Source organism: Cygnus olor, chromosome 3 (genome assembly GCF_009769625.2).
Source record: "Cygnus olor isolate bCygOlo1 chromosome 3, bCygOlo1.pri.v2, whole genome shotgun sequence".
Lineage (NCBI taxonomy): Eukaryota > Metazoa > Chordata > Aves > Anseriformes > Anatidae > Cygnus > Cygnus olor.
In genome coordinates this window covers 28503147-28529751 of record NC_049171.1, presented here as the reverse complement: position 1 = coordinate 28529751, position 26605 = coordinate 28503147, and the positions used below count along the sequence as shown (strand labels likewise).

Sequence of the window (26605 nt, the reverse complement as noted above, 5' to 3'; positions counted from 1 at the left end):
ACACATTTGTGTTGGTGGAGTGAAGAAGTAGAAGGCAAAAAATGGTTAAGAGAAAGGAGTTGGGCTAGAAATAGAGATATCCTAAGCCAGTGATTTCTGAAAGATAAAAAACATGACTGGTCTCTAGAAACTTGTTCTGCTATCTTTTTTTGCTGTTGTTGTTGTTTTTGTTTTGTTGGCTGTGATCTTTAAAAAACAACTTTGAAATGGGACACTGTAGGAAAGGGCACTGTTCTTCCCTTTTCCAAATCCCTTTCTTATATATTTTGAATATATTAGCATCATCTATAAAAATCTAGGATTGGTGGAGGGCAGGAAAACAGATAGAGGTACCTGCTGTTCTGCTGCTTGCTTTAGGTCCCAGCTGCAGCTTTCTGAAGTGTGAAACTTCTGATATCCAATTCAATTAACTGAAATGACACAGATTTTATTTTATTTTTTCTATTAGCTGTGCTGTTTCTTAAATGAGTCCAGCATTTTTCAGACATGGAAACACACACTCTTCCCCAAAGAGCTGGGAGGAAATGTGTTAGAACACACAAGAGATTGGCAAAATTAGGACAGGAAAAGTGAGAATTTAAAGTAGAATGAATATGGTTTTGTTGGTTCTTCAATCTGTACCTTGATAGTCATGACTTAATAACCTGACACATGTTCACATGGCTTTAAAGCATGTTGTTTTCAAGAAAAAAGGTACTGCTTATCTCAGCCATCACAGTAAGTTCTTTGGTTTTCTTCTCTGGGCATCACTCTGCACAGAAATCTTTGGGATTCACCAAAAAATTATGTGCATATCCATTGTAGAATTTGATATCCTGGTCTTTCTTTTTACCAGAAATTACTTTTTTCCTCACACTTTGTGGTGACCATAATGACCCCATTATATGTATGTATACATATATATGTATGTAGCTTCCGTATGAAAATCAGCTTTGTCTCATAAAAACCAAGTCTGTGTGCATGAGAGGATCCTTTTGCAATACTTTCTCTTTTCGGGGCAATAACGCTGTGGGAGGTAACTCAGCTGATACTTTATTTCTTCGCTGAACTTCGCTGTAATTAAGTCTTATTTTTGTAGTTCTGATACATATAGATGGATGACTATGGAAAGATTGGCATCCAACCTACAAATTTTGATGGATAAAGTGAAGCTGCTGCTATTACAATTGTAAGTAACTCTACCTACGTTGCTTCTAAGTATTCAATTTACTGCCAAAACTTGATTGTCGAAAAAAATCATGGTTTAAACAATGGAGGGGAGTTTAGATTTCCTTTTATTCCCAGCAGTAGGGACTGGGTAGGGAAATATTAGACATTTTACAACTATGATCTCTACACCCAAATGTTTCTTATGGCACCTAAGAGGCACTTTACCCTGGAAACAGCATTTTCTCGCTTATTTCAACGCCGGTTTGTACCCTGATGCAGTCCTAAGTGCTACTGTTACATTCTGCTTCAGTCAACCTGCCAGTCCACCTCCTTTAACATTTATATTTATATTTTATTTAATTATGTAAGAGGCCTTATTCCCTGCGTGCTTTCTATAATCTCAGTTAATGTAGTGAAGGAAGATTTGCCTTCCAAAACTCAGAATAGAGAAAAAGAGAGAGAGAAAAAAAAAGTCTGGGAAATGATGGTGAAAGTGAGAGGCACAGCACAAGCCAATGGATTGTGGAAGCAACTTCCAGGATGAGAAACGGCAGCTGTCTGTGTGACCAAAATATTGTTCCCTGGGTGCACAATGAGGGAAACTTACTCTGTTGAGAGTTCAGTTTGTGTTTGTCATGTTAGGTGATGAAATGCTCATCTCCACACATGTGAAAGAGCACTGGGGGACACTGGCATTTGGGGGAACCTGAATATGACTGTGTCCCAGTACCTTCCAGGGCTTTCATGGGAAACGTCAGCCCACCAAAGGCCAACAAAGTGTGTTTGCGTGCAAGAGGTAGTGGGAAAGAGCAAGGTGTGCCTATGTGTGTGGTCCCATTACGTGTAAGGGGCATCTGTACCAGGAACTGCAGAGCTGCTCGGGCCTTGGGGGCTCCTGTGTCCAGGTAACAGCAACTGGGGAGACTGGGATCCAGGGGCAGCTACTGAGCAGCCCAAAGGTGTGATCCCAGCTGCCGGAGGGATCACCTTTGTGTGTATGTATTTGCCCCTGACAGACCTCCTTCGTGAGCAGCCAGAGTGGAGAGTTTAAAGGGGGCTTTTAGTGTTTATCCATAGCTTGTGCTTAGGTTTGTGCAAAGAAAGGTCATTTGCTACATGTATTTGGAAGCATGTTGCTTATTTTCCATTCTTGGGTAGCTTAAGTATGGATGAATATTTTAAGTTTTGCCAAGATTTTAAGTGCATTTGTTTACAGTTTTCTTTTACTACTCTTTTACTACCTTTTTTATTCATGTCTTCCTCTTGTTCATAGTTTTTGTTAGTTCTGTTTTTGACTGGCTTGTAATTATCAATGATTTTTTTCCTGCCGTGTATTTTTCGAGTATCCCATCTTAGAGCTGTCTCCATCTCTCTAAGGGAATTGTATTTGAGCTTACGTAACATTGAGAAAAGAATTCTTGACTCTTGTCAGGTTTGGGAGACTCATTTTTCTTCTGTGCCTACATTCAGCTTGGGTTATAGTTTCATCTCTCTGATGTTCTTTTGCACACAGTCTTCCATGAAATTGCATTTATTTACCCCAGAGTATTGATCATATCATTACTGAGGCTGACAGTTGTTCAGCAAGACAGAACAAGTTTGTTCCATCAAATGAAAAAGGAGAAAATCCAGTCAACTCCTCCTGCTGTTCCACATGATCCAGGCAGAAACCTGGGAGAGCTCGCTGAACATCAACCTTGCGTACCACTCCTGTGTAACTGCGAGAAGTTCAGATAGGTTCACAAAGCTCCATGTTATTTTATCTAAAAAGGCAAAGGTTTTTCTTAAACTTAATGGAGCTTAGGTTTTCAGTTTTATATACGTTCTCTTCAGTTATATATTCTAATGCAAATGGTAGTCATCTAACACTTAACTGCTATGGTAGCGAAACAATTCAGGTAGGTGGATTAGATAGATTCATTACTGCATGCTATCAGAGATAAAAGACCAGAGACTGAGACTGTGGTGTCTTAGGACATTGCTGAGGTTTTGGATGGAAATGGAAAATTCTGAACACATCCTGGGTTAAACTGCATGGGAATTTGATGGAACTGGGAATGAATGTCATCACTGACAAACCCTGAGGGGAGAACATTGACAGCTTAACATGTCACGTATTATAAATGCAAAACGTCAGTGTTACATCATTTCTGAGATTAATTAACTAGTTAAACTAAACAAAGACTTCAAAATCAAATTCAGCTTTGCTGGACTATGACTGGATCTCTAGAACCTTTCTAGAAATGGTTCAAAAAATGGGGATAAAGAAATGGAAACTGGAAACTTTGCTGCTACGAATGTCAGGTTGAATTTGAATGCCCCAGAAATATCTTCTCCTTATTTTCTGTGTTACATAGACCTGAGTGTTCTTACAAAACTGCTGCAGCACTTTACAATTTTAGCTAGCACGTTATAAGCAAACAGAGACGATGATTCAGTGTTCTGTGTAACTGCAAATCATCAGTGACATTCTTCAGAATAAGTGCGAAGGTGCTGCTGCAGTCATCATGCATTTTGCAGAACTAATCCATTTCTATAATTGTAGAGCTCCTCTATTGAGATTTAGTCTGTTTTCCATTTCAGGATGAAAAGATACTTTAATTCTGATTTACTTAGAGAATACCTGGGAAGGGCGACAGCTCTTGAATCCAATTTTCCAGATTTTTCCTCACTGAGAGGGGTGCTTGTGGTTTTCATTTCTTTCTTCTAAAGAGTCCGTTTATGGTATAGTTTCATGAATATCATTAGGGAACATATTTTGCAATGTCAACATTTAATTAACATTCTGAATAGAAAACAGGTTTCTGTGTAAGGGATTTTCAGGTTTTTATGTAGTTATATGTAAGGCCTAAACTAAGTGGACTCTGCAGTTTGGCTTAGGATGCCTAGAAATAAAAGTAGTTACAGACAGAGATTCAGCATGATTCTGAAAACTACATTTAGGTGTTGCCAACTGCTGCAGGTGACTGAGATACTGTAGTCAGTACTGTCAGTGAATTGTAGAGAGCTACTCAGCTGACCAGGAATTCAATTCAGTTGACTAAACACAGATGTCAAGTGAAATACTAGATTATCCTGCGCATACTAAAGGGCTAGAAGATATGATCCAAGAATCCTTGCCAGGCAGGATATCCAACTGCAACTAATATGGTATCAAATATCTGTGTTCAGAAAGCTCACTAAGTGTCTGCCCCATAAAGCCCCACTGATTGTAATGGGAATTTAGCATGTCTTTATTTATATTTATCAAAACACCTCAATTTAGGCATTTACATCTTGAACTGAATCCCATCCCTCATACATTTTTGTTTCATGTGAAAACACTCTCAGAGCTTGTGAAGTCTCTGTCAACAGGGTGTTGGTTTTTCTGCAGGAAAATCAAAGGTGTGACTACAGCTTATGTGGGTACAGAGGACCCAACTTGAAAAAGCCTCGCTCTGGTACAGGTATTAGCGTAGCATTACCAGCACAGAGTTCAGCACTATGAAACCTGCCGAGGAACCCGAGCAATTAGCTCGTAATGGGCTCTGCTTTTCTGACTTGGGGCCCCCAGCACAAGAAAGATGTGGACTTGTTAGAGTGAATCCGGAGGAGGGCTACAAAGATGATCAGAGGGCTGGAGCACCTCTCCTATGAAGAAAGGCTGAGAGAGCTGGGGATGTTCAGCCTGGAGAAGAGAAGGCTCTGGGGAGGCCTTATTGCAGCCCTTCAGCCTTCCAAGCCAAGCTGTTCAATGTTTCTATGACCTTTATAGTGCTAAGAAAACTCTTCTGATAACCACAGAGGTCCACTGCACTAGGCGCAAGCTACACCTTCTGCATGTTGCAGCTGTTATTGTTCTGAACCATTTCAAGCACCGCACATTGAACTTACTCTGATGATAAAACATCGGTGTGTTATCAGCATTATTCTCATCCTAAATCCAAAGCACAGCACCATACCAGCTACTAGGAAGAAAGTTAACTCTAGCCAAGCCAAGACCAGGACAGATGAACTGTTGCATAGCTTGAGAAATGTGAAGTGATCCCACTCCTAAATGTCATAAAACACACTCTTAAGTGCACAGTGTGGAAGGGCTGTGACTAGTCAGCTAGAGTGAGAACTGGGAAACGTACTCAGTGAAGAAAGATAGCTTACCTAGTTACAAAAGTGATTTCTGTGAGGGTGCTGTAGGTAGAGTGGATCCCAAACATGCCCTACTCAAATCAGCTGATGACTGTAAATCACAAGTGTATAGAGAGGATTCTAGGTCTTTTTTCTGTTGTATCTTCTCTTGGGAAAACGTAAGGAGGCAGAGTTCACCTCATGGCCCCAGTAGACAAGTTAACAAAGAATTATTAGTTTTGTGCTATATACACGTTAAAACAGTATATGAAGGGAACTATTACCTTTTAAAAGTACATATATAAGTATATAAAAGCACATATATAAGTTGCACCACTCAGAGTGCTGGTGATAAGTAACAAGGGATCATGTAAGCCTCTCCCCATCCAATCAGTCTGCTCTTGTTTTGGCCAGATGCAGCCTCCTTGAATCCCAAATCAGCCAGTGTCCTTCTGAACAGTTCCTCACGTTTTTGTGTATGTTTACTCTGTTTGGAAAATTCCTGAGCATTTAATTTTGCTTATTTACATTTATTTACAAGTATTTTATTTGTTATTTTCCTGCCTTTCTCAGCTCACTTAAAGAGAACATGAACATTTCATTTAAAAAACTTGGACACCAAGGATTTACCTCTGTGTTTGTATGAGACAGAAACACTATAGTCTCTGTTGTTAAATCGTAGCTTGAAAGGTCTGGTCTTGCTGATAGCTCTGTGCTTTTTAGATGCTTTAGCTCATAATAATAATAATAATAAAAGAAGTCACGAAAAATTTTTATAGCTGTAAAGAGGTGGACCACTACCTGATTAGGTATATCTCTTTATTACATCTGTCAGCAATTTATGAAGTATATCAAAGGCTCTAGATGGAAAACTGCATCATAGTAATGGAACAGATGTTGACTAAATTAACAGTTTGACTCTCTAAGTACTGAGCAACAATTTAGCTGAGTTTGTTTTGGTTAGTTATGAGGTATTTTGATTGATGGAAGGTTTAGTGCCATTAAAAATAATAAATAAGGTTTCATATCCAGATTTTTCTTTTTTTTTCTCTTTTTTTTTCTTTTTCTTTTTTCATGCATTGCAATATCTTATATAACTGAAAGTGATGTTTTGAAATGACAGTATATGTTAGCTGTTGTATATTTGTTCTTGTTTTCTGGTAAGTCCTCCAATGTCATTTTCATTAACGCTTGGTGCAGTCTATGAAGCGACAGAATTATTAGCTAATGCTTGTCTTCTTTTTAAACTCAAGTATTATCTTGGACTTAATACATGTGTAAAAAACTTCTGAATAGTGAATCATGCCATTAAATGCCTCACAAATTGCCATAAAAGGTTTGCCTGCTCATCTCTTTTTGAAGCAGAAAGTGTTCACTGGTATAATAGATTTTCTGTGATCTACAATGACAGGTTTATAGGTGTTAAGCATCAAAAGGCTTTTTCTAGTTTTGCATTACAGGTACAATCACTTTAGGATCACTAAAAACAGTTAAATTGCTGAAGCTCTCATATGTGAAGCAGTATTACAGCTCAGTGATATTAAGTTAAATGAGGAACCAGTGGTAGAGTGAATTACAGGGAGATAATAAAAAAATAAAAGTATTATTTGGAATTGCTACATACAAACTAATCTTGAACCTCCCTTAGCAGTCATAGAATCACAGAATGTCTTGGGTTGGAAGAGACTTGAAAGACCACCCAGTTCCAACACCCCTGCCATGGGCAGGGACACCTCCCACTAGACCAGGTTGTTCAAAGCCCCGTCCAGCCTGGCCTTGAGCACTTCCAGGGCTGGGGCATTGACGGCTTCTGTGGGCAACCTGTTCCAATAGTTTTATCTTCATAAACAGCCATAAGGAATTTCTATGAAGTCACAATCTATATGGCTCCATTCATGAAAAATACTTTATTCTGATTTTTTGAAATGGGAGTATTGAATATAGAGGAAAGATCTTCATTTGCAGCATATACACCGGTATCCTGTTCACATACTAATGAAACGTGGGGCATCTGCATATGTGCCAGAATAACTAGAAACACTTAAGATCTGTGCTTTCTTTTTATAGCTTGCTTTAGTTTCATGTTATTCTCCACAGACAGTTAAATCAAATGGAGTTACCTTAGATTTACTCATCTACTGCAGTCAGATGGAAGAAAAAGATAAGAAGACATTCTCTTGTTTATTCTGCAGGGTTTTACACTTTTGTGTCTGGTTTTAATCCCTTTGAAGCATACTTAGTCTTGTAAGTTATTTAGTTTTCTTCTAGTGCCTACATGAAAAAAGGAAAGAAAAAAAAAAAGAGTTATTTAAAGTCTTGTCCTTTATCATTAGATAGCCTGTCCACAGGATGGGAACATTAACCTGCTGAGGAAATTCTTTTTAAGAAAGCTGTAGGTTGTAAATGAATTATCCTCTCTTTCGTGACAGTGGTGCCATATTCTCCCTCCTTTTCAAGGACCTTTCTTGACTTCAGCAATAATCTGACACCTTATGCTGGTGGAGCTTAAAGGTGAAAAGTGAAAGGGGAGGCTGTGAGAGGACGGATGCATTTATATAAACAAAAGTCTGCTCTAGCCAAAGGAAAAAAATAAAGCTAGGCTGTACAGAGTACCATGGCACCTTTATAGCTGTTATTGCCTCTGAATAATTAGCTCTTTGTTGTGGTAGAACAGGAAGCAGCAGCCTCCTCTTTATAACGGGCACTAGCTCTAAGTAGGCTACGCTTAATTACAGAAATGAACCTCAATTACAGAAATGAACCTCAAGCAGAAGAAAGTTAGCACCATAATTCCTTTTTTTCTCCCCTTGTACCCTGAGCTTCCATTGCACTGGTGATCAGAGCCCAGTCCAGAGGGAGTTAACTTCATCTCAGAGGGGATCTCTGCGTGTCTTCCGTGAAATCCAACCCGTCATGCGAGCCCCGTCACATCAGGCCTGACGAAGCAGGTATCCAAGACGAGGTTAATTCATAATGAAATGATCTGCTGCTGCTTCAGGGCAGAGGATGTGTTACCGGAGTGTTAAGATTAACTATTTCATCTGGAACATAGGGAGCAATGGAGCATCTCTGTGGAAGGCAGTTATTCCAAGGTAATATATTATAGGTGACAGATTTGCAAATTTTTTTTCTTTCTCCAAAACTCTGTGGTAGTTCTCCTTCTGGGAAGGCTGTATTTTTGCTGAAGGGGGAGCACCAGGTCAGGAAGATGGCTTGGGTCACAGTCTCCTTGCCTCGGCTGTTTAAGTGCCCGCTGCAGCCGCAGATGTTGCTGAAGCAGCCTAGGCTTACATTGCCTGCAAGTCCCATTAACTTCTGCAGCGAGCAACCTGGGGGCTCTTCCCCCCTGGGTCCTGACCTCAGCTTAAATATTCTACACACTGATGCCTGAAATGTGCTCTGGCTGTTCCTTCGAGCAAGCAGAAGCCTTTAGGCTGCCGTTAAAAGATACTGTTTTGAAAAAGTCTCCCCAGCAGCAGCGGCTCGGAGTTAGTCACTGCTTGGGTGAGCAAGTGCAGGTGCTCCCAGGAAGCCTCAGAACCAGGCAGGAGGCCGGGCAGAGGATCTGCTCAGCAGATTCGCCTGCTGGCTGCTGCTTGACGGATCCAGGTTGAGACTAAGAAATAAGGAGACCATAAATGCCATCAGGAACCTGAACAGGGAAATTCAAGCTCTTAATCCCGAGCAGACATATCAGCACAACTCACATACTGGGCAAACCAACAGGCCGATGAATATCAGCTTTCTCTTGGTGGTACAGGCAAATCTGCAGGTGTTGCTGTAGGTATTTATTATTCTCCAAAATGTCTGCTCCGGGTTGCCAGGCAACTTCAGCAGCACTGTTACATGTGCTAGATAGGAACTACCAATGCTTTCTTTTCTTGCCCTGAAGTTCATTTTGAGAAAATTCACAATCTTGAGCCTGGTCATTCTTTATTATGGTTCTACTCAGCAGTACAGATTGTCTGTACTGAAGAAGCTGCGCGAATTGTTACCAAAATATTCCAGAGGCAATCTTCACTTAATAAAGACCTAAAAACAGCAGAGGAAACCCTTCTTAAAGACAGCAGGCTTATATGACGGTTTAATTTTGTTACATTCCTACATATACGAAATGCTTAAGACATCACTTTTCTGTCAGGAACTAAACAATAGATAAGGATGGAGAAAAATTATACAAATTTAGTTTGACATGTATGGTTCCCTTTTAAAGGATGTAAAATATTTAGAGTCAACACCACATGGTTATAGATGGCTACTATTATTTACTGTATAAAAGGAGATGTGTTAGCTTACTCAAAGCAATGAGAGACTGATTAAACAGGCTGGTGTTTTATTTATGTTAGGTTTCTACTAGGAACCATATCTGAAGTCAAATCACAGCTAGGGTTTGGGTTTCACTACTCTGAGATCTCTGAACAGCTCTTGTGAGACCTTTCGTTCAGTTAAGATACATTTTGCAAGACTAATCTTAGTACAGTTGAAATATATAGCAGGCTATCTCTTGAGTCTTCAGCTATCTTGGAATTAACTCCTAAATAAAGAGTAGAAAAGGGATGTGGGGAGGGAACCTGTGCACTAATGTCAGTAGGAATGTATGGAGTACTGGAGAAAAAATGGGTGTTACATCCTTTAATTCAGCGTCCACAAAAGTGGTAGTACAGGTTGCTTCTTTGTTTTATCTGGGAAACTATTGTGTTTAACTTTTAAATTCATTGAATTAGGAGTCATCTCACGTTCCTTGAGTGTAAAGCTTCCTCTTCCAAGAGATTAGTGAATCTGGGGGAGCTGTGAGGGAGGATGAAGGTAAAGATTTCATCAGATTAATTAAACTTCTCTTAACTCTGCAAAAGAGCAAGAAGATACTTCACAGAACTCTGCAGGTGAATGGCTGTTTTTAATGCATGTCATGATAATATTTTCTAACTGGATTTTGACATGAATTGGCCAACTAGAACTTTTAGTGGCAACATTGCCTCATCCCACTCCTTTTTTTTTCCTCCCACTGCATAAGGTAACTTTTAGTCATGTCAGAAAACTCAGCTTGAATGACTTAGTTTGCAATAGATAGTGTTTGTCTTACCCTTGATCATTAATAGGCCGCAGTTTGTCCTTAGCAAGACTACAGGCACTAAAGATAGACTTCATCGTGCCTAATCTTGCACGTTTATGATGATGTCCATATGGGAGCAATGTAACTAATGTAGCCCATTAAATATCATTTTCCCATCATTTTTAGGAGGACATTTCCTCCATTGTTATTATTTCCTCCATGATTAGGAGGCCCCGTCTCTCTGTATGCTAGCCTGGCAGTGCAGGGGCTCAGCCTGGCCATAGCCTGAGCTGGGTTTTGCTGGTTCAAGCTCTGCACCAGGGCCCAGTGGCTGCTGGAGCCCTGCTTTGGCTCCAGCTGTGGGCATCCGTCTCACCACCAGCAGCAGCCACGGCCTGACAAACAGCAGCCCTTGGTGTGCGTGGGGCTAGAGGCTGCCAGGCTGCAGAGGGAGAATGAAGTGAGCTGCACTGTGGAAGAGAGCTGTGATAAAAATACTTATAAAAATAAACAAACCCCAAGACTGAGGAGAAAGAGATGTGACACTTTCTGTGGTGAAGACCTGAGGATGCTGACAGCTCACTGTGACCCCCCTGCAACCTCCCACCCCTGTCCCTGTCCCTCCTGGGGGAGACTGAAGAGTCAACCTTATCAACAGGAGACTGGAAGCCCGAGCATAACTTCAAAGGAAAAAGGTAGAAGACTTCAGTGTATACCAATTCTAAACTCTAATGATGCTTTTCTGTATTAGTTAGGTAATATGCATTATGAGACCTTTAGAACAATAATTTCTTGGCTCCGTATAAATTTTGGTTTCTCTTTTGCCTGTAGCAGGATTTTGTGTGGGAAACTAGACTGCCTTCATGTAGAGAAATGGATGTTTTTAGGGTGTGTTTCATCTTAGGGAATGCATCTAAAATTATTCAGATAAATCATGTTGTAGATGTTCCTCTCTCTCCATCCACCATAAAGCAAATCCGAATCATCCTGTGTCTCCCTATTCTCAGATAAGTGCCCTCACCTAAGGCTACAAAAGCTATGCTTTCCTCCTCACTTACGTTTTTCATGAATTTTGCTACTTTGGAAGACAAAATGCCCTCTGGGCTGGCTTTCTATCTAGTATCTGGGACATTTGCAAATACATAGAAGATACAGATATTGAGTCCTAGACAAAGAAAAAAATTGAAGCTGGGTGTCCCATGGCTGAACAGTGTAATAATTGCATTGTAGCATAACAGATGAACGGTGGCACCTACTGTCACCTCTGTGGCAGCACTGTAAAGGAAAATAATGATTCCTGTTTAGTTCTTTGAAAGTACAATTGCACGTGTCAACAGGCAGCAGACAATGCTGGCCTTCAGCTTCCAGGCGGCTGGACCTGCATGCGATCCTTCATCAGATGCCTGCAGCTGAGGGGGGTCAGAAGCCCAGCTGCTGCCTGCCCTGGTTTCTATTATCTAGCGTTAGATAGGTTCCTGCTTTCTGTGCAGGTTTGGGATTATTGTTCGAAAATGCTTAATTTCCCAACTACCGCACAGCTCTTGATCCTATTTTCGGGGGGCAAAAAGCCATGGTATAGGGGTTTGGTGGTGATCAACCAGTGGAGATGGTCCTCAGTCAGAATATCCCTGAATTATGTAAAAAAAAGACATATATATTTTGAAAAATGAATTTTTAGATAGATAGCTATTTTTTACATGGCTTTTGATTATTTCAAGCCCAATATATCTGATTATGCATTATTCAAACTAAATAAGAGGCTTAACCCATTAAAGCTGTTATCTTTTTTTCTTCACGCTTTGCTAAGCAAATGATATGTAACGTCATATTTGCATAATTTTCCCAAATTTCATTTGCAAATATATCTCCTATTCTTTGTTCTTTCAATTGTTTTCTCAGCCCCCATTCAAAAACGATGCATTCTTTTAATAACATATAATTTCTTAGGGCAAAAAGATAACCTAAATTCTGTTCTTCATAGCTGTGGTACGGTTGAAGTCATAGAGTCAAAATCGTTTTACAATGCACAGCTCCTCTGAGGCCTCTCTCCAGGTGACAGTCCTGTTCACTAGGCTGCAACCAGAAGTCTTGGATTTTTTCCTCCAGCTCTCTTTCCCAGTGGATTTTGCATTCACGTCTGCAGAACGGCATTATTAAGAAATGAATACGGTCAATAATGCCCCTAAGGAAGATGAGAGCTGTATGTTAAACCTCTTCAGGCAGAGAGGTTTTGTAATATATATGTCAATTCCTTGGCAGTAATGTGTGTGTGCGTGTGAATTGTTGTCACTTATTAAATATGCGTACTGTCCATATAGGAAAAGAAAGTGCTGCTCCTTCCTTCAGGAGAAGGCTTAGCACTGTGTTCTTACGGATGGAGCCTGATTTATGTTTTCAATAAGGGAGCAAGATTTAAGTCCTCAGAACTTAAAGCTGTGCACAAAGTTCAGTGTGCTGACCACTTTGGATGCTGTTAACCAGTTCTCACTGATCTGATTTTTTTCTGAAACTTCCACTTCACCAGATGTAAAGCTGAAAACATTGTACCTACCTTTTCAGATCCTTATTTAGGCATCTTATCCCTCCCTGGTGGTCTAGTGGTTAGGATTCGGCGCTTTCACCGCCGCAGCCCGGGTTCGATTCCCGGTCAGGGAAGAATTTTTTGATGGGCAGAGGCCAACAGGATGAGGTTCAACATGGCTAAGTGCCAGGTCCTGCACTTTGATAACAACAACCCCATGCAATGCTACAGGCTTGGGGCAGAGTGGCTGGAAAGCTATGCAGAGGAAAAGGATCTGGGGGTGTTGGTTAACGCTTGCCTGAACATGAGTCGTCAGTGTGCCCAGGTGGCTAAGAAGGCCAACGGCATCCTAGCTTGTGTCAGGAACAGTGAAGCCAGCAGGACCAGGGAGGCGATCGTCCCCCTGTACTCTGCTCTGGTGAGGCTGCACCTCAAGTTCTGTGTTCAGCTTTGGGCCCTTCAATACAAGAAGGACATCGAGGCCCTGGAGCATGTCCAGAGAAGGGCTACGAAGCTGGTGAAGGGCCTGGAACACAAGTCCTGTGAGGAGCGGCTGAGGGAACTGGGGTGGTTTAGTCTGGAGAAGAGGAGGCTCAGGGGAGACCTTATTGCTCTCTCCAACTACCTGAAGGGAAGGCGTGGGGAGCTAGGGGTCAGCCTCTTCTTGCAGATAACCAGTGACAGGACTAGAGGGAATGGCCTCAAGTTGTGCCAGGGGAGGTTTAGGTTGGAAATGAGGAGACATTTCTTCTCAGAAAGAGCAGTCAGCCATTGGAATGGGTTGCCCGGGGAGGTGGTGGAGTCACCGTCCCTGGGGGTGTTTGAGGAAAGGTTGGACGTGGTGCTTAGGGACATAGTTCAGTGGGTGACGTTGGTAGTAGGGGGATGGTTGGACCAGATGATCTTGGAGGTCTTTTCCAACCTTAATGATGCTGTGATTCTGTGATGAAGAAGGAAAAACCTCACAATGAAGCTGATGAAAGCCACATAAGTCACAGGGATTTGTATTCTTGAGAATGTAGTTATTAATAACAACAATTGGTAGTGCTGGGGTTTGACTTTCAGTTAAATCCTTGAACTGGAATATTTGAAAGACATAAGATGAATTTATGATGTTTTAGACCTGTTAGTGTCAAATAATTTGAAGGTATTCAACTGAAAAATAATAATTTGGGGGTGGGCTGTTAAAGGTAGATTTTTTATATGTCCTGAAATATAGGACAGTCTTTTTTCCTTCTGGTTTGTTAGTGTTCTTCCAACATTTCAACATATTTCTAAATTTCTAAATTTCTAACTTTAATATATCTTTCCAACATACTTCTCTCATTCTAGAAAGACCATCATAAGTAATACAAGCATTGTATAGTGCCATACTAAAGATTACACACTTAACCTCCGTGTGCTGAGCTAATACCTGTATTCAGGAGAAAGCCTGAAATTCCAGGCCCTTTCTGGGTTTAATTGATGACTGTTCCCACCAAAAGCGTGCACACAACGCATGTTCCTGTTAGAAAATGCACTGCAACTGTTGTATTACTTCTGACACAATAACAAGTGGAAGTGATAAATTATGAATTCTGTAGTGCTTCTCTTTAACCATGAGATTTCCATAAGAATGGTTTTGATGAAAATCATAACTCAATAAATATCTGTAATGTGCAGCTCTTTTTTGATGTTGTATTTTTTGATCTGAAAATACGTTTTTTCAAATTGCTTGCATTTCATGCCTTAGAAGACATTTCTAATGAACTAAATTTGAATTTTGGAAAGGGTTTGAAAAAGAGTTGGGTAAAGGAAATGTCTGCATACCCAAGATTATAATATATTTTTTTCAAATTTATTTTGGCAAAAATAAGTTTTTTTTTCATCCTTATGTATATGTACTGACAATTCCTATCTCATTTTCTAAACAAATAAAATATAATGTAATCTTGCTGCCAAACAGTAATCTATTTTTGCAGGTGTTTTTCTCTTTGTTTTGGTCAGAACAAGATCCAGGGTTTGTCAGAAATTCTCAGTGACTGCTGCTGTGTGGTATTTAAGCATGTCAGGATTTATTTATTTATTTATTCATTTTTAAATGGTGTTTTATGTAGGACAGGTAAGCACTGGTCTTACCTGAGATGAATTTTAGATTTCTGTGAGAATTAACAAGTACAGTTAGATGGAAGTGCCTGACATATTGCCACATTGGGCAGAAAATTGAGCAACAGCAACTAAGAAAAAAGATTTCTGGGTGGGGTTGGCTGTGAGATGTGACTATTTCCAGTTCCTGTGCAAACTGTAATTTCGTACCTTTGTGCTTCCTTAAATTCCTCAAATATTTCTGTCTTCATGTTTACGTCTCGTGGAGTACCTGTCAGAAGCAGGTAAGGTGACATTACATTCTCCCTGTTTACAAAGATTATTTTCTTGTTAGAAGATAAACACACAGTCTGTTTGTTTTTAAATATGCACAAGATGTAGAAAATATACTGGTTTATCTACTAAATATCATATAATATAAACAGTAATATAAACAATCATAGATGGAAAGTGATATAAAGACTTAAAAGGAATAACGATAAAGCTGAAACAGCGATTCCTCTGTAACCAGCTTACTGATATCCTAGATTTTTCTTGAAAGTGGGCTGGCATATTAGGAAGTACACGACTTGAAATTACAAGCATCTGGTCCATTCAACTCACCACACTAAGTGCCTCTTCTTAAAGCAGGCTTGCAGTTGTAGTGGCCCTGCTGCTCGGATTCACGGAGGTTTGTAAAACTAAATGAAAAATTCCAAACTCCACCTGTCTTCATGGGCAACACACCTTCCATACAGACATTACAAATTCTCCAGTGTATAAGTGACTAATATTAGATGGCCACCTAGTATCTGCAGAAGAATTTGCAGTGTTTTCTTCCCTTTCTTTTAGAAAGCTGTCTTGCGATGGGGGTGAGCTTCCCGCTGGGCATTCCCCTCCATTGGTTAAAGTCCCATTTAACCAGACGGTATGGTATCGAGCTACTTTCCAGCTTTTGTATGGATAAGTTAGACAGCCCAGCCCCTGGCCAGGTGATCGCTTTAATTGATGCTAACATTCTCAACCCCTGCTGTACTTCAGTATGACTCAAACATAAATAAGTGTTCGTTTTCTTTTTCTCTCTCTTTGCCATTTGGTGCTGTAGCAACATTTTTGAGCAGAACAACCTTTCAAATCCATAGGGAATTTGCTGATGTGGTGGCTTTACCCTGCTGGGCAGCCAAAGCCCACCACAACTGCTCACTCACTCCCCCTCCTCAAAAGAAGTTGGGGGGAGAAGAAAGTATGCTGGAAAGAGGAAAAAAAAGGGCTCATGGGTTGAGATAAGGAGAATTTAATTAAATGGAAGAGAAAGAGGAAGAAGATAAAAAGTGAGCAAAGGCCATGTAGAAGCACAGACAGAGAGAAAAGTTACTCTCTACTTCCCGTCAATGAGCAATGTTCAGCCACGTCCCAGGAAGCAGGGCCTCAATACACGTAGCAGTCATTTGGGAGGACAGACGTCTTCGTAACAAGAGCCCCCCCCTCTCCTTCCCCTTTCCCACCTTTTATTGCTGAGTGTGACACCACATGGTATGGAATATCCCTTTGTTCGGTTTAGGTCAGCTGCCCTGGTGATGTCCCCTCCCCACCTCTTGCCCACCCCCAGCCTGCTGGCTCTTGGGGGCTTGGAGGGAGTCCTGATGCAGTGCCAGTATTGTGCAGCGATAGACACAACACTGGTGTGATACCAGTGCTGTTCTAGCTACAAGGGCAGAGCACAGCGCTTCATGGGCTGCTGCAGGGAAAGTTAACTCTGTCACAACCAGACCCAGTACAACCTCCACCCCTTATTCCATAACATGTGTCACACCCAAGTACCACCTACTTTAGTATACAGGTATCGCAATCACCACTGTTCCCTGTCCTTTACCAGATATATATATATATAGGTACTTCTTTCCATTCTATAGGCCTCCCCACAAATGTCGATAAGAACTGTTGATGATTCAGGCTTCATCTGCCAAAGCGGTCACTCAGGACAAGCAGAGCAAGATTTTTGGATGCCAGTGCCAGCTTAGCTCAAGTCATTACTGCACTTGCCCGGTTCCTTGTGAAGTTGCCCTGTTGTTGGCTCTGCAGTGTCTTCTGTGCTGGCTGCAGGGTCTTCCTGGCTATCCCAGCCAGACCCATTACAGGTGATAAACTAGTAATTGAAAGAGATTATTTTGTTAAAGTTACAGAGGACCTGAGTAGATTTGCTTTGTAAGTGAATTGGTGAATAAGTGAAAGCTGATTATGATTTGTCCTTGTAGTTGTGGAATAGTCAACAGCTTTCCATCAATGTGAGGAGAACTACTGCTGTTTTGTAACGTGAAATCCAAATCTATCCCTGCTTATCTCACTGTACTTCAGTGCAGACAGAATCAGAAGGCTGGCAAGGACCTTTACATACTAAGTCAGTGCTCCTGCTGTTGCAGATTGCCAGATAGTGTAAACACTTTACGTAAGCTTTCACCTGATCACAGTTCTGATCGCAGATAATCCTGCCTTTTCTTTTTCATAGTTTCAGAAACACCATCCATATTCTTCTTTAGAGGGAAGCTCTTAACACTTACCTTCCTCCCTGCTTGCATTAGTGACTTTGCTGGTATTGCATCTCATTCCTGGTTTCTGCTCTCTACTCTCTCTCTTACTAGCTGGGATCCTTTCCTGTCTTTTCCTTACTGTTGCATGCTTATCTGAATCACAATGTCTTCCTAGTTTATCTGGCATACATGTATGGATGTGGTTGTTTTATCTTCCACCAGCATCTTCTTTGCTCCATACATGTTCTTGGATCTATTCTAAATGTTACCAATATTTCCAGCTTTTGTTGTTGTCCTTAGATCTTCTTTTCTATTGGAAAATTTTCCCATATAAATGCATGTCTTTGTAACATAACCAAATATTGTATCTCACATCTAGCTAATATTTTCTAAGCCACTTAATCTCATTAAGCCTTGTCCTCTCAGTTAGGTTTGCTGCTAGCTTTCTGTTTATATTATGATCAAAAGTGCGAAAATCTCCCCAAATACTTGTTTAGAAACCCTCTATCCCAACCACAATATAGTTTCTTCAGATTCCAACCTGCACTTACACCAAGGATACTAGTCAACCATAATATTAACAAATACATTTACTCAGAAGCAACATGAATTAGCTTCTTCATTACCACAGACAAATTTGATACACATAGTTATTTTGGAAGATGTCCTGTATCTGCACACTTTAATCTTTATGATTCATGTGAAATCTTTGCTGCAGAAAATTTCTGTGAAGTCTTCCTTTAGCACCGTGAGTTCTTCTACATGGGGAAATTATTCTGCAGTGCTTAATCTGTAGCTCCAACTCCGAACTTAAATTTTTCAGCATAGAAATTGCATTAAATGTATATTTTGAAATAAATTACCCAAACACCACTATCATTTTGCATCTTCCACATCCTTTGAGCTGCCAGTTGCCATATTAAAAAGCTATCAAATAAGAATTTTGTACTTACATGTTGCAAGTGACAAGATTGCATGCAAAGCAAGAGGGGAGATCTGGGACCCCTTTGGCTCTATAATTTATGAATCGTATATTTTATGTTTTGAGTTTTGGTTTTCTCTAATAGGTTATGTGTCATAAATAATATCCACCAAATTTCCTGATCTTGGTTTTAATCAGAGTTCCATTTGTGTGACCTTCAAAACATTCACTGAGTTTTATGTGGTGTGACATTGGTCTGTAGTGTTATTAATGATTCATTCCTTACTTATATTCTTAAATATTCATGACAGCATTTGTTTCGTTAGTGCTTGTTACATTAGCAGACCCTGGACCACTGTGACTTAGAAAATGAAACAGAAAATACAATGTTGTGTTCATCTATCTTATACCTCCACTATTGGACATCACTGAGGAAGTTAATACTGTGAATGATGAAAGAATGCTTTTAACATTCACCAAGTGACTTTTGTCAATGTTTCGCATGCATGCAGGTCTTCATTAGAATTCACAAGTTAAGTGGGGATAAAACACATCCGAGCACACCAGACAGCCTGCGGGCTTCTGCTACTTGACATAGGTTGATGAGGGAAGTCGGAATCAGGCTCACCACATTTTCAATTGAGTGCCTTAGTATTTCTTTTGTAAGACAGCCACATATTTGCACTGCAAAGCGGTTTGGGGGAAAGGAAAGCAGAGAAATACAGACAGACTAAACTCAATACTATATGTAAGATTTTAGTAGAGGCAGTCACATCTTCACCAGGTGAGGTGAATTATTTTAGAGCACTGTGGCTTAGGATCAATAGCATCAGCCTTATTTGTAAAAGACAGCTTGGTAGGGCACTACTGTGACTAATATCTGTGTCTAAAGGTGCAGCTTCAGCTGCTACTCCTTTCACATCCCTGTGTCCAAAATAAAGACAGATTCTGCGGCTGATGTTCTTGCCCAGTAAGTTTTGGCTCCATTTTGAGAGGTGGCACACAGCAGTGACCCAGACAAGGCATGCTGAAGAGAGAGGTGTGTTTGACCAATTTAATTACAACACTGGCTAACCACATAGGGCATACAGGAGCTTGTGCAGAGTTGCAATTGCAGTAAATACAGTGCGTTTATTTATAAATACAGAGCACATAAAACTTAGCTGTCAGCTTAGTGAGGTGTCTACCATTAACAGGTAAAAGTAATTAGTGTAAATTATGAGAAGTAAACATAGCTACTGTGCGAGCCATGCAGTGCCATCTTGCCAGAGGATTTAATCTGTGACTGCGAGAGAAGTTTTCCAGGATGAGCATAGTTTTAATTGTAGGACTCCAGGAGAATTTCCTGAATAAACTTCCACAGGAAGAAGCACACTCTTGAGAATACTTTTCTCAAGAATATCACTTCTCCCATACTAGTGTGGCGTTAACCAAATTCAAGCTGAAATGCCAAGTCAAAATATTGGATCTGTGAAGATCTGCGACTGAGAGAAGAAATTATTCATAGGGAGTTATCATTCTGCTATACCATGCATGCATTCTCAAGTAAATGCATAGAATACAGAATGTTATGGCATTTCATGAGTGCCACTTTCATACAACACCCATAGTCAGACAGTCCACGCAGCTCCTTCACAGTTGGTTTATTTGTTTCTGTGACCACTGACATTGGTTAGAATTTTTAAAATAGTTGCTAAGCTGTTAAAATTAGTTCGGTTCTGTTTGTTCAAAGTCTAGTTGTAACAGACTGAAAAGAGCAAGTTGGTTTATGAGTAGGGGAAATAAAGAAGCTTGATTTCTATAGATACACCTGCTTCTCACCCGGTGGTGGCTCTGATGCCTTCTGGCTGTGGGGATTATCAACGTGGGAGCAGCAGCTCTGGGCTTGGTGGTGGCTGCATGCCAGCTGCCTGCACTGTGTGCTAGGGAGGGCAGGAGGGAAAGATTTTACCAAGGCTTGTGAAATTCTGCTGAGAGCCAGCCCTATTATCTTCAAGGTAAGAGCTGCTCCTGATTTCTGCTATAATACTTGATCCTCTCTCTGTCCTTTATGGTACATCTAAAAGGAAAGAAACAACACAGGCTTTAGTGGAAATAGAACTACACACAGCTGAGTTATTCCTGATTTTATATATATGTGTTTTTATACCTTCACTGAATCCTGATTGCACTAAAACATAACAGCTCTCTCCATTACCTGTGTGTTGTTGAGCTAGCCAACAGGCTGAAAAATCTCTTATGGGGAAAGACTGCTAGGCAGCAGGCACAAAAGCCTCAGTTCCTCCCACTAAACTAACAATTAATAGATCTAGACCTGCATTGTATTTAATGTCAAAATCCATGTTTGAGCATTACAAGGAACTATTTATACTTTATATTTAAACTTTAATAATAATAATAAAATTAAATTCCTGCACTAATTGCATCCCACATGCCTTATATAATTTAAATGGCTCACTATTAGAAGAACCTGCCCCTCCTGTCCCTGAGTCTAGGGAGTGGCCAGGACTCACAATCTTCTCAACTCTTGGCAGTCAATATATATGTGAACACGTGTGAGGAAATGATTATTTTTAAATGCCCAGTAATCAACTAGTTTATTAACTGTTTTATATTCACAATTAAGAAAAAAAATAAGACACTATCAGATAATTCACTCCAATATATATAAGCATTCACAGCTCTTGCTGCATGTATAAACTGTTCTTTTCCAGAAAATAATTGTGCATTTATTTGTAGACAGAAAAATACTTCTTCAAAGAATGAGTGAGAGTGAGCAGGGTCCAAAATTAAAGCAGATGGTTGAAACATCCAGGATTTTCATGCTCATCTTCATCTGTAGACATTTTCAGTGCTTTTAGTATTAGAATCCACCAGAATAAATGCCTCAGTTTTTATTATGCTCTCATTCTTGTAAACCTTGAATTTAGATAAGCTGTGTTACATATATATTATCCTGATTTCTTCTTCTTCTTTTTTTTTTTTAATATTGGATTTTTTTGCTATTGTATAGTAGTACATTTGCATTTTCTGGTTGAATTATTGGTGGAATTCATTTATCAGTGACAGTAGCAGGAAAAGCATTTAATATGCCACTCTCAGTGGTAAATACAGACAAGAAATCCGTGAGGATTTTCGAGTGCATTGGGCAAGTTGATGTTCTGTATAGCAATCTTTAGTAGTCTTGATTTTAGAGAAAACATTTCTATTGGTCAAATTTAAATAGCAGTGGAATATACCAAAAGATGCTTTGGCACAGAACCCTAACAAGGGTTTTCTAAACTCAGGAGAAGATACTATACTAGGCCCTGATAGATGTTTGAGTGCAAAAGAGGCAGAGGAAATTTGGCATCTAACAGTAAGTAGGCAAAACTGGCAATTAAAGCATTGCTCAAAGGCAAGTAACAGCAGTAGAAGTAGGTTGCCTCGCATAAACATAGGGTGACTCACCTTGCAAGAGCATAAATATTGAGTTTTAAGTATTGAAATAAACATATACATTATCTGCACAAATTGCAAACTACTATTTCCAGAAACACAGTGTAGTTATAATTGTTCTGGCAATGCAGTTCGTAGCCGTAATTTACCTGCTCTAGGTGATTCTGGAAAAAAGTTGAATCGAAAGTGTAGAGACTGGCATCTGCAAATGGCTTTCAGTTTGGCTGCCAGAATGTAGACATCAATAAAATTGGAATGGAAATCAATGGAAACAGGGAGGTTCACCGTAGGCATTAAGATTGAGTGTCTTTCATGAATATCATCCTGAAATAATCTCAAAGTAATTCGGGAATTCTTTGAATTCAACAATAATAAAGGCACGGGTGCTCTCCAAACCGTTATACTGATGGAAAAAAAAGTACATCTGATTTCTATTTATTTTGAAAGAGGCTCATTAAAGTTATACTTTTGAAAGATGGTTGGAGCACAAACCTTTCACTGGCACATACCATACAGTCCCATCCGTTCCTGTCCATAGGCAGCTGATCTTCACAACTTCTTTTATGGGTCCATGTGAGTCATCCGAAAGGAACAAATACAAAACTATTTCCTGGTGCTCAGTGGGTTTTCTTTTATGTTAAAAATTCAGAATCGCTTAAAGGAAACTTTTTTTCCTCCTTCACAAGGGATTTAGGAAAAGCATGTGTTTTATGCATTTTATAGTTGTATTTCATATGACCCATACTCATTGAGATTTCTCTTTTATTACAAAAGAAAAAATCATTTTAAAAATGTGTAAAAAAATCTTGTATGTATAGATTTTTTGTTGTTTGTTTCCAACTGTACTTTTTAACTCTTGAACAGAATGGAGGAGAACTGAAAATAATAGCAAATGCAGCCAGTTGTTCCCTTTTAAGGGGTGTACAGGAGGAGTAAGTGCAGATCTCACTACAAACAGCTGACAGAGGTATGGGTTTTCGTGTGAGTAACAGACTGACTTTTCAACCTGAAGGAGTTAAGGATCAAGATATGGATGGGTATGAATGATGCATGCATGAGAAAAGGAAAGCTATACAATAATTGCAGGAAAAGGGAAGGAACTTCATGTTTTTTAGGATCTGAATTTCCATATGTTTAAGGCAGCTGACTTACACATATGTGTTTGTGCGCGTTTAGGCTTGAAGTATAGACAATATAAATTACAGGAGCTCTAAAAGAGCCGTGTTTCCCTTTCAGAAGAATTTTGCAGTCTACTCATATCTGTAGCTCTGTGTAATCATGACAAAGGAACAGTAAAGAAGGTTTATTCATAACTGTTGTTTTTCTTTGCTTGAAAGCTGCTTATGGGCTGCACTGGCAACAGTTCTGCATGTTAACCACATTTCATTGTTGTCTAGCATGCCACATTAGAGAGCATTTCAACTTTGAGAGAAAAACATAGTTATAATTCTCTGCTAGTCACGCAGCACGGACTTCTCTGACAGAATAAAACACAGGTTCACTGTAACTGTGGGTATGCTATCTGGAACCGAAGGTGAGGCATATCACAGTGAAATAGCAATGCATCTGGAAACAGAAATACTGTTTGGAAATCATTGCTCTGTTCTGTCTTTAAGGTATTTCAGCTGAAAAGACAAAATATTTGGAAGAATATGAGACTCATTTGAAAATAAACTAAAACCTTTAAAGTACTCTTTGCAAATACAAAGTAAGTTACTGTATTTAAGGAAAATAATTATAATAATAAAGGTTATGGATTTTGTTGTGGCTGTCCTCCAGGACTCATTGGAATGATTGACCCCATCTTAGAATGTAAAAGAGAGTGATTAACATGACTCATTAAATACAAAACCTCAAAGAAATGTAGTTTTTGGAGATAAAACATAGAAATGTTAAGAAATGAAAGCTAATGTATATTCAGCATACGAAGAGTAAACTGAAAACACTGCTACTTGCATAGCCTACCTGAGACAGGAGGCTCTAAAAGAGGTAGAAGAAAGGCATCATACCACTAATTTTATCCATTCACCCTGCTTTTACATTCTGTCAGAGTTTACAAAAGTAGGGAAGCATGAACTCTTTACAGTTATGACAGCAAGCATGTCTCTACTGTGGTAAGTTGCCTGTTTCCATTTAAGAGCAGTGTCTCTTGCCATTCATGTCTATAAAGAGCCTGACTCTGTCTCCTCCATGACCTCCTTGTAGGTATTGAAAGGCTGCTGTCACATCACCCTGAAGCCTTCCCGAAAGGCTTCTCATCTTCATCATAAACACCATGACACTTTTTTTTTCCTTCTGTGAATCTTTTTTGGGTGTGGAAACCTTCAGCAGTGGTTGAAATGCCATCAAGGCACATCATTAAAACCATGCATACCAGTTAGTATAGAGAAAGTAGTATGCTTCCAGAGAAACTGAATTCCCATTATCAAATGTGATCTAGCTGCAAGCACAATTGCAGAGTAAAAAGAGAGAATGAAGGAACTGATAACAGCAGTTTAATGTTTGAAATTATTTAGAAGTAATGAATTGAAATTATTTTAAAGTATTAAGCGCAAAGCTTGGGTACACTGTAGTTTTGATAAAATATTTAACTATAATTGACAGTAGTCGGAGTCATTGTTTGAAAATCTTCGCCAGGGTGCAGAATAATAATCATAAAATCATAGAATGCTTTAGGTTGGAAGGGACCTTTAAAGATCATCTAGTTCCAACCCTCTTGCCATGGGCAGGAACACCATATTGTATAATGCATAATTAAAAAATAATGTATAATATAAAAATAGAAAATAAAAAATATTTTATTGAAGACATAAATTTCAGTCAGAAATGGAAGTCCCGCTAAGTGGTTTTAACCACTAAGAGAGACTGGTTATAAAAATCTCCCCCTTCCTTTTTCAATTTTCAACTTCAAGATAATTTAACACCAATAAAATATGTTTTTTTTCATGTATTTTCAATGTTTGTCAGAAAGTGAAGAAATAAACCCAGAGATAGAGTTTCATAGCAAAGTATTTTGGCTGAGTTTTTCTTCTGCCATTCTAATTATAGGGCTGAGGACATATTTAAAACTTAAAAATGAAAAAAATACTTTCATGGTAATTGCAGAATTATTACCACCACTAATTTCCTCAAGAATATGTTCACAAAAAATATTTGTTGAACTTCAACGTTCTGTAGGTATTCTTGTAAATTAAAAGAGTGCTGTGTATGAATACTCATAGGAGAAGGAAATGGTGGGGAGGGCTATTGAAATATAATGATGTTTTACCTGACTTACCATCTGCAGTTCTTTGCAGTGTTTGTACTGCTCTTTTCTTCATATGAAGTGTCAGTGGTCGAGCTGGTTATCTGTCCTATACCAGCATTGGTTTGAGTTAAATTCATACTTTACGGTGTTGGCAATCTTTTTGTTGTCAGTAGTTTCACGATATGCAAGCCAATTTATAATATCCTGCAAATCAATTTATTTTGCCACAGTTTACAGGATATTGATTCTCACTACAGCTTGCAACTTCTACTTCATGTATAATGGCGGTTTCTTACAGTGCTGTACTGGTACAGCTTCAGTCCCTTGGCAGGAAAAATGTCTTTAATGGATTTATTCCTCTCATCGTAGCAAGCAGTGAGGTTGACCAGACATGATTTGGCCTGGGTAAACCCATGCTGGCTGCTCCCAAACACCTTCTTGTCTTTCACATGTTAGGAAATGGCTTTTAAAAACATTTGCTCCATAACCTCACTGGGGAGCGTGGTTAGGCTGACTGGCCTATAGTTCTCTGAATCGTCCTTCTCCAAGACAGGTGCGATGTCTGCCTTTTTCCAGTCATCAGGAGTCTCCACTGACTGCTGTGACCTCTCAAAGATAGTAGAGAACCACCTTGCAGTGACATCAGACAGCTCCTTTAACACCTGTGTATGTATGGCATCGCATACCACAGACCTGGCCATGTCCAAGTGGGTTACGTCAGGTCTAACTTTCTTCTTCAACTGTGGGTACTGCTTTACTCTGCAAACTCTGCTGGGAGGGACCTGAGAGGCAGGGGAACAAGCCTTACCAGTGAAAACTAAGGCAAACTGAGTACCTCAACCTTTTTCCTACTGTTTTTCACTAGGTCCTACTGAACAGTGGGCCCACACAGCCTTCGTTTTGCTACCGATGTACTTGCAGAAGCCTTTCTTATCGCCCTTCACATCCTTTGCTAGTTTCAACTCGAGCCTTGTTTTTCCTGACTCCCCATATTCCTGGTCTCATATTCCTTCCAAGCAGCCTGTCTCTGCTTCCAGCTCTGTGTGTTTCCTTTCTTGTGCTCTGAGGAGGATTAGTCAGCTCTCCTGAGCCTCTTTGCCCTCAAGGGCAGTTTCTGATGGGATTCTGCCAGAAAGATCCCCAGAAAGACTAAAATACATTCTTCTGAGTCCAGGGTTGCAATTCTGCTGTTTATCTTGGTTGCTTCTTTCCTTCTTTTCATTCTTTATGAAAAATAAATAACATTTCCAAGTAGGAAATTAATTGTTCATATTTTTCGTGAGAGAGTCCTTCCCACAGGTGCTTCTCTTTGAATGTTATAAGGTATTTCTAATTCAAAGAATAGTAAATGATATAGAAGATGTGTCCATGAAAAGGGAAAAACAATAGCTTGCATAAGAGTGTTTTATCCTAAGGTGGAACATGACAAAAGAGAAAAGCAGTAGAAAGAAGGAAGATGTTAACAGGAATCCTTCTGTGACTGAACCCATGCAAGCTGCGGAGTATGCATTAGACATTAGAAATATCCAGACACTGAAGCCCCACCATACAATAGGATAGGCTAATGAGCATATTAAAA

The 26605-nt window shown here is 39.7% G+C and overlaps 1 protein-coding gene and 1 non-coding gene across 2 annotated transcripts in view; both read left to right on the top strand.

Annotated features, from left to right (window-relative positions):
• EYS (eyes shut homolog) overlaps positions 1 to 26605 on the top strand; it is an 856207-nt gene that overhangs the window by 538004 nt on the left and 291598 nt on the right. The gene's annotated exons all lie outside the window — the stretch shown is intronic.
• Positions 12890 to 12961, top strand: TRNAE-UUC. Its single transcript has one exon. It is a non-coding gene; the product is annotated as a tRNA-Glu (tRNA).